Source organism: Aquarana catesbeiana, linkage group LG01 (genome assembly GCF_042186555.1).
Source record: "Aquarana catesbeiana isolate 2022-GZ linkage group LG01, ASM4218655v1, whole genome shotgun sequence".
Classification (NCBI taxonomy): Eukaryota; Metazoa; Chordata; class Amphibia; order Anura; family Ranidae; genus Aquarana; species Aquarana catesbeiana.
In genome coordinates this window covers 954,874,343-954,883,444 of record NC_133324.1, presented here as the reverse complement: position 1 = coordinate 954,883,444, position 9,102 = coordinate 954,874,343, and positions in this window count along the sequence as shown.

The window sequence follows — 9,102 nt, the reverse complement described above, 5'->3', positions numbered from 1 at the left end:
ATTATTTTTTTAAAAAAAAGAAAAGTAATACACATCATACCATCTTCAAAAATACATACATTAAAAAATCCTTTTACATAATAATCTTAATAATACCCACTTCCTCCTGTTTCTATAGAATCATCTAACTAAATTCCTATTACTTATACATACTTCAAAACATGCATTTCCTATTGCTCATACATACATCCAAACATTCAAAAAAAAAAAATCCCTCCCCTTCCTTTTTTTTTCTTTTTCCTTCCCTCCCCCTTCTTCCTTCCCTTTCATCCCATATCCTTCCCATTCCCCTCCAATTCTAAATACTCCATCGATCTAATCGACGACCGAAATTCCTCCCATGTTTGCCATATTTCTGTCATCTGACCCCCTACATACCCTTCTTCTCTTATCTGTTTTTCCATTTTCCATTCAATTTTGTTCATTTCACATATCCATTCCAACACAGTTGGCTTAATAGTTTTTTCCAATTTTGCGCTATAATTGTTCTAGTTGCAGTTGTTATGTGGTGAAGAATATCTATTTTGATTACCCTTATTGTATCTGATGTAAGGGAAAACAACGAGGTGCTTATATTTGGACTCCTTTCTACTCCTGACACTTTCTGATATATCTCAAATATTTTGTCCCAGAAGCTCCTCACTCCTTGACAACTGTACCATACATGATCCATAGTCCCTCTTTCTACCTTACATCTCCAACATGTTTCTGTATTAACTTTGTTAACTATATTTAAAGCTACTGGGCTCCAATACCATCTCATTGCGATCTTATAATTTATTTCTTGATATTTATTTGCTATAGATGATTTATGTATTATTTCAAAGATGTTCTCCCATTCCTCCTCTGATATCGGATTTTCTATTTCCTTTTCCCTTTTCTTTATTCCTATTAATTCTCTAAGGGAACCGGAGGGGAGTAATAAGTTATATATCTTTGATCATTTTAGTTGGTTCTTGTTCCTCTACTAATAATTTTTTCAAATTTTGTTTTTGGTCTATTTATCAAAGGTATTTTTAACTCAATGAATGTGTTTAATTGATAATATTGTAACCATTTGCCCAAGTCCTGCAATTTTGGTAGTTTACCATCCACTAGGATCTGTTCCACCCTTGCGTTCTCCTAAATATTCAATTTTAAGTAATTTGTGGTTTCTAAAGCTGGCGAAAATTCAGGGTTGGAGAACAAAGGTGTCATAGGACCAGTCATAGCGGAAAGTTTCCCCCTTTTTATTATAGTATCCCATATTTTTAATGTAGCATTTACAAAAATTGTTAATTCTTTTTTCTTTGGTCTTAAATGGGGTTTAATCCAAGGCAGGAACCTAAGTTGTGGTCCTATTAATTCCTCTTCTAGATTTACCTATTGTTTAGTTTCCTTATTATGATGCCAATCAATAATGCTAGCTAATGATGCTGCTTGTAAGTATTTTGTAAAATCTGGTAATGCTAAACCTCCATTTTTTTTTTATTTCTAATTAAAATTTCTCTCTTTATTCAAGGGGTTTTATGAGCCCAAATAAAGCTCACTATTGCTTTTCTCAGTTCCATCATCAGTTTCTTAGGAGGGACTAGGGGAACTGTTTGAAAAATGTATAATATCTTTGGTAATATATCCATTTTTATTATGTTAATTCTTCCCATCCATGAATATGTTATTTTTTCAAATTTTTGTAATAGTTTAATTACTGTTCAGATTGTTGCATTGTAATTCAACTCATGTAGTTGATTCAGGTCCTCAGGAATAACTATTCCTAGATATTTAATTGCTTCTTGATTCCATTTAAATGGAAAATCTTTTTGCAAAAGAGTGTGTTTTTTTATTTATTTTTTTTTAATAATGATATATTTAGTACCTCTGATTTATCATAATTTACTTTAAAGTTACTCAATTCCCCAAATCTTTTAAATTATTTTATTAAGTTTGGAATTGTTATGATAGGATTAGTTACATATATTAACAAATTGTCTGCATATACGGCTGACTTATATTCTATATCTTTGATCTTTATCCCATTAATATCCTTATTTTTTCTTATTGCCGTGATAAGATGTTCCATTACCAATATATATAATAAAGGGGAAAGGGGACATCCCTGTCGGGTTCCATTTGATATTTTTATATATTCTGATAATATTCAATTTACTCTTACCTTAGCTCTTGAGTTGGAGTACAATGCAAGGATCCTACTAAGCATTTTGGGACCCATTCCTATCTGGATTATCTGTGTTTCCTCCAAGAACCACCATCCCACTCTGTCAAATGCTTTTTCCGCATCAACGGCCAGAAGACATATCGGGATGGCGGTTCTCTGAACATATTCCACCAATGTGCAAGTTTTTAATATATTAACCCTAGTCTCTCTTCCCTTTGTGAACCCAGTTTGATCTAGGATTTGGCTTCTTTAATATTGTAATAACATTACAATATCAAAACAAACAACTTAATATTTTTTGCTAGAAAATTGCTTAAAACTCCCAAACATTATATATATATAACTATATATATATATATATATATATATATATATATATATATATATATTTTACACACTGTATAGTGAGATCCAAAAATCTAGACAATGGAGGTCCCTTCCTATTCTGAGATTATCATGCAAGTTTGGCATTTCCTGAGGGTCACAGATGGACCCCACCAGTCCCAACAATGCAGGTTGGCTGCCATAAACATGGTCATTGTGATGGAAACAGTAGCAGCAGCCACACCTGAGCCAGGTATTCTACCTCCTCTTTAACATATCAATTCACTAGCCCATGACCAGTGAGATGATCCTTTGTGTCCAGGGTGTGACAGTTCTCTCTATTTTCTGTGGATAGGCATTGTCAGATATTTTAAGCAAAACTAAAAGTCTATTTTTAGTGAATAACACAATCTCAGTTGTATTTTTTTAATTATCCAAATGTTTAAATGGTTGCCGGTTTATATTTTTCACTACATTTAGATTTTCAGGTTCTTCTTTTAGTGGCCATCTCCATGCAGTCGGCATTTCTGATGAACAACATGTGACATAAAGGGGAAGCTACACAGCAAGTGTATTGCTTTTATACAGTCTATTCAGGCTGGTAAAACTTTGAGGTGAGGAGAAGTAAAACAAAATGTGACAAGATGGAATCAGATTCTCTATATAGAATGAGTCATTGTGACTCCCTTCTTGTAAATATCAGCATTTTTATTCTACTTGAAGCAAAGCTAAACACCTTTGTTTGAAAAATAAATGCTAGCAGGTAGTTTTTAATGTCAGAAGAGACACCATATAGCTCTTGTGCTACGGAAGCTCTTTCCTTGTCTACTAGATTTATTTTCTGAATTGTACACTGACTGCCACACAGAACAACTCAACAAGCAATCTCTGCATAGCAGGAATAGGTGCCAAAACAAAGTTACATCAAACCCAGCTGCTAAAGACTCTGGACCCAGAAGACTGGAAGAAGGTGGCAATAGAGCGACTAGGTGCAGCATGGACATCATATTTTTTCTATAATGTGCTAAAATAATGTGCTTACATGATGTGCTACATTATAGCAAGAGCCCTCTGGTTCCTTATGTTTAGTTTTATTTTAAACTGATCACATATAATGTATGTTTCTCCTATATAAATGTATAAATAAATGTTTGGATTATCCAAACCATCCTTTCTAAACTCTTCAAAATGGAGAAAACCCTGAGATTACTTTTCAAATCTCAGAGATCCCCTTCTAAAGACTATTATATCCAAAGCTCTGTGTACATTAGTGTGATGGTTGGTGGAATAAATGTTCCCTATATTTGTGGTGAGTGAGAAGAATCTTCCTTACAGATATCTAGAAAGATCAATGTTGTTGGTTGCTACTTATCATCAAAGTAGAAATTCCTTTTTGGTCAAGGAACCCTTAGCAACCTCTGGAGGAACATTATAGATACATGGAACCCTGGACGTGAAAAGCTGATCTAGACTAATTTTCTTCTTGTGGGAATTAAGTTTCCAGCAGTTAAAGAAATTCATAGTTTTTGCCAATGAGTTCATTCTGTAGTGAAACTATGATTTAAGGCTCCCTAATGCCATGGCAAACTCTACTATTGTGTTAATGGTTAGAATAGTTATGTATAAACCTTTTTTTTTTTTTTTTTAATGGGTATTCAGAAGCAGCAGCATTTTTAAAAGGTTGTTGCTTTTGAAGGCGCTAGCTAACGATTTTTGCCATCCTTGTCTCGATACTTAATTTGTCATTCACCCAGAACATCATGTCAGTATGATATTTTCTATTACTAGATATACACATGATTGTTCTAGGTCAGTAACTAACCAAGTAATGAAGACATAATCAGGATGTTTGGAGATGAATCTCTAGAAAAATGCCCAGACATGGCAGCTCCAATAGTCCAATCCTGACAGGTCCTTTTAATCTTCATAAATATATTTTTATATTGATATAGCAATTTTTATTTTTTATTTTTTTCAATAAAGTCCCTTTTTAACTAAACTTATTGGTGTACAATATTATTAGAAATAAGACATAATGGTACAAAATAACCCGCAAGAACCTATACAGCCAATGTTACATTTTTTTCTCAATATATATCTGGTTAGTACGCCATCATGTATTAGTTACTCAAACTAGAATTAGATAAAAAAAATATATAAAACCAAAAATTACCATTTTCTAGTTAATATGGTGGAACGTTTACATTTAAAACTCAGTAAAGTTTTAAAAAAAATTCGGTTTCAGCGTGTTTAATTTTATCACCTGTTCTGTAGAAAACCTGTTTATATGCAAATTGGCAAGAACAGTGCGGGGTTATTTGCACTGCATTTCCATTAGAAGTCAGCCAATGGAACTCCTTCATTCTCTGCCTTCCCGCCCATCTCCCTTATATAAAGCGGAACTCTCCCTTCTCTGATCAGTGACTCTACATTCATAGATTTCCGTATACTGATCTATTACAGTCTAGCTGGAGATTTGGTTGTCCGGTGTTGAACTGCAGAGGAACAGAATTTTCAGAAAAATTAACCCGACTTCATCACCGCTGAATACCTACAACATTAAGGTAAGGGACTTTCTAACCAATCATTGGATATTTATTATTTATTGAACATTTTGATAGCAATTCTCCAGAGATGTATGAGGTGTATGTGAAAAAATATATAAAAAACTATATATGAATTCCTGAGAAAATGGGTTGAGGTTCAGGATAAGATAATATGTAATACAATGTATAGAAAAGACAGGATAGACATTGGAGGCTTGCCATGATCACCCTGATGAAAAAGTTGTTAGTAATATGGAATATGTAATAAAAATTGAAGCTGTAAATTGTGTGATGCAATACAATGGGAAACAGATGATTTTTTGTGGCCAAGTAATGTATAATTTATATAAGGCTCCTCTTACCAGTATATTCCAATCTGTACAAAAAAAATGCCTTGAAAATGATTAAGGGTGCCTGAAAATTGAGGGATGTGGAAATTGAGTGTTTGGTTATTGTGAGTCATTCTAGGACTTTAACGTTATGGGGAGAATGATTTAAGTAAGTGTCAGTAATATCTTCCGATGGCCTTTAGCATTGCCTCTGCTGTCTTCTATTGAATACAAAAGGTGAAGCAACCATTTCCATATTTTACATGATAGTTCTGATGAAAATTACACTTCTTATCTGGCTGAGCTCTGTGTTCATCCTCCTGACTTTCTATAATGAAACTGAAACTCTGCATAGCTGGTTGGCAACAAGAAAGCAGGGTATCTTTTGTAGGTCACCCTTATGGTATGTTTAGTCTTTTAATGACAGAATCTGCCAAAAATATGAAGGTCACCAAGCTGCATCTGGCAGCAGATACACCACATGTTTCCTGAAGGACACTTCAAGATAAAATTAGTCTTTTGACCCAGTTCTAGAGAGCCTCTAACTCCTCCCCACGCACACACACATACACAATTGAACTGGAAGCTACCGGATATATCCTGCTATTTATTTATGTATTATATGTCTTGGGTTTTCCTTTTGTTTTTGGTTCTTGCTCAAGGTAGTTTAGCTGTACTAAATATATTTCTGTTGTGTTCAATCTCTATATTTAGTGTCCAACTTGTATTCCCAAATATTATACATGTAGATATGGTGGTCTACTACGCATTTTGTTTTTATAGGTTTATAACTGCAGGTAACAGTATTTATATTTGACACATTTCTAAAGTTTCTTTTCAAAGGTTTTTTTTTTGCTTATTAATGTAACAAGTTTTAATTTTTTACTCTCCAGGACACTATGGCCTCTGCTGACCATAATGTGGAAGGTCTTCTGGATAGAATGGTGTCTTTCTATGCACAAGAACTACAGCAGATCGACTTTGAAGAGTACTTCCTCATTGAGGAGGAGCTTGGAAAAGGCGGCTATGGAAATGTATTCTTGGTGAACGACAAGCAAACAGGTGAGTGAATTAATCTAGCCTCTATTTCAGTAACCTCTGTATATATGGATGTAAATTCAATCTGCAAGATACAGGCTTTTTCCAGAGGTAACTAGCTGTAGACTTTGTTTAAAATAAAAGGAGCAATGAAGTATAATCACTGTGCAACACTCGTAATAAAGAATAGCAGGTAAATGCAGTGAGCAAATATGGCCCATTACGTGAAATTATTACATTGTTATGAATAGAAAATGTTTCAAATATTAATGTTGGAAAATTATTTAGAGACTAAATTATTGGGCTGTTTCTTGGGAAGAGTTATGCAAATATCAAAATGTCTTGATGGGTACATATCTGTCTGGAAGAGTGGGCTTTCCTAGATGGACCGTATTTGTATGCAGAACACCATAGATTATGATCACATGTGATGTTAAGTCCAATGAATAAAAGGAAGGGGTTGGGAACAGTCAGGCTGGGGATCATATGATGCTGGATGTCCTCTAGTCAAGAAATGAGGTGGGCTCTATCTGGAGAAGTTCTTGTACAGCTGAGTGCTGGTAAGGCAGTAGTTTAGCTTCCAATGAAGCATGGTACAGTCTCAATCTGGCAGGAACATATCTTCTTAAAATATTGAATATTTTCAAGTTAAAGATATAAAAATTACCAATTGAACATTTCTAGTTCTTGATCTAAGTTATTTCATTTTTTCACAGGTCAAAGAATGGCAATGAAGGTTATGGATAAGGACAAAACCAGTCAGCGGTCTTTCCTCCATGAATTCAGTATTTCATATTTACTGTCTTCTCATCAAAATATCATCGGATGTTTTGGCTTCTTCTTCTCCACCATTGACTATTTTGTTTTTGCCCAGGAACTGGCACCTGTTGGAGATCTGTTCTCCATGATCTCCCCAAATGTAAGTACATTAAGTTGTAGGAATGGCCAATTCTTTATTAAATCCTTTAAAAAAAAAGTTAAAACTAATAATTTGAATTTCCCATCACTTTTTCTAAATGTCTTGGTGACCACTGTAATTAAGACAAAGCAAATCTCCCTGGGGGTGACACATTCAACAATAAAATCCATCCCTAGCCTAAAATAAATAAATGAAAACCTTTATGGCCATACATGTATGCTTTTAACTGAATCTTTATTCATCCTTATATTCTCCCGTACTGTATTTAACATCTATTATGTTTTTGGATTTTTTCTAGGTGGGAATTCCAGAAGACACAGCAAAGAGGTGTGCTGTGCAGATCTCCAGTGCTCTGGAATTTATATCTGAGAGAGGTTTTGTACACATGGACCTCAAACCAGAAAATGTTCTTGTTTTTGACCAGGACTGCCATTGTGTGAAGATTAGGGATGAGCCGAACACCCCCCGGTTCGGTTCGCACCAGAACCCGCGAACGGACCGAAAGTTCGCACGAACGTTAGAACCACATTGACGTCTATGGGACTCGAACGTTCGAAATCAAAAGTGCTCATTTTAAAGGCTAATTTGCATGGTATTGTCCTAAAAAGGGTTTGGGGACCCGGGTCCTACCCCAGGGGACATGTATCAATGCAAAAAAAACTTTTAAAAACGGCCGTTTTTTCGGGAGCAGTGATTTTAATGATGCTTAAAGTAAAAAAAAAGTGAAATATTCCTTTAAATATCGTACCTGGGGGGTGTCTATAGTATGCCTGTAAAGTGACGCGTGTTTCCCATGTTTAGAACAGTCCCTGCACCAAATGTCATTTTTAAAGGAAAAAATCTCATTTAAAACTGCTTGCGGGTTTAATGTCATGTCGGGTCATGGCAATATGGATGAAAATCAGTGAGACAAACGGCATGGGTACCCCCCAGTCCATTACCAGGCCCTTTGGGTCTTGTATGTATATTAAGGGGAACCCCGCACCCAAATTAAAATAAGGAAAGGTGTGGGGCCACCAGGCCCTATATACTCTGAACAGCAGTATACAGGCGGTGCAAACAAGACAGGGACTGTAGGTTTGTTGTTAAGTAGAATCTGTTTGTAATTTTGAACATTTTTAACGTGTTTAGCTCCAGCCAAAAAATCTTTTCTAAGCTTTTTGGAAAACATAGGGAGGGGTTATCACCCCTGTGACATTTGTTTTGCTGTCTTTCCTCCTCTTCAGAAGATTTCACCTCACTTTTTTGTCCCAATGAAAAATGTTTTTTGAAAATTTGGGTTTTTTTGTGGAACAAGGATTGGAAAGCATCAGTGGAAAGGAGAAATTGTTTTCCCATATTAACTCTTACAGGAAAGAATTTCCCTTCCTAGGGGTAGATTTCATCTCACTTCCTGTTGTCTCCTTCCGTTTGCAAGTAGGAGTCGTTTGTAAGTTAGATGTTTGAAAGTAGGGTCCTGCCCTATATACTCAGCAGAAATTTGGGCCTTAGGTGTTGCTGTGGCCACAACACTGTAAGCCCTCACAGGGCCCTGCTGTGAAATATTAGATCAAGAATTGTAATTACATGCCCCTGTTGAACAGGAGCTGAAAAATTAGGCCTTAGGCACTGGTGCTGGTGCCACAACACTGCAACCCCTCACAGACACTCTAGTTGGAATGCAGGAACGAGCCCTGCTGCAAAGTATTACATCAAAAATTGTAATTACACGCCCCTGTTAGACAGGGGCAGAAAAATTGGGCCTTAGGCACTGGTGCTGGTGCCACAACACTGCAACCCCTCACAGACACT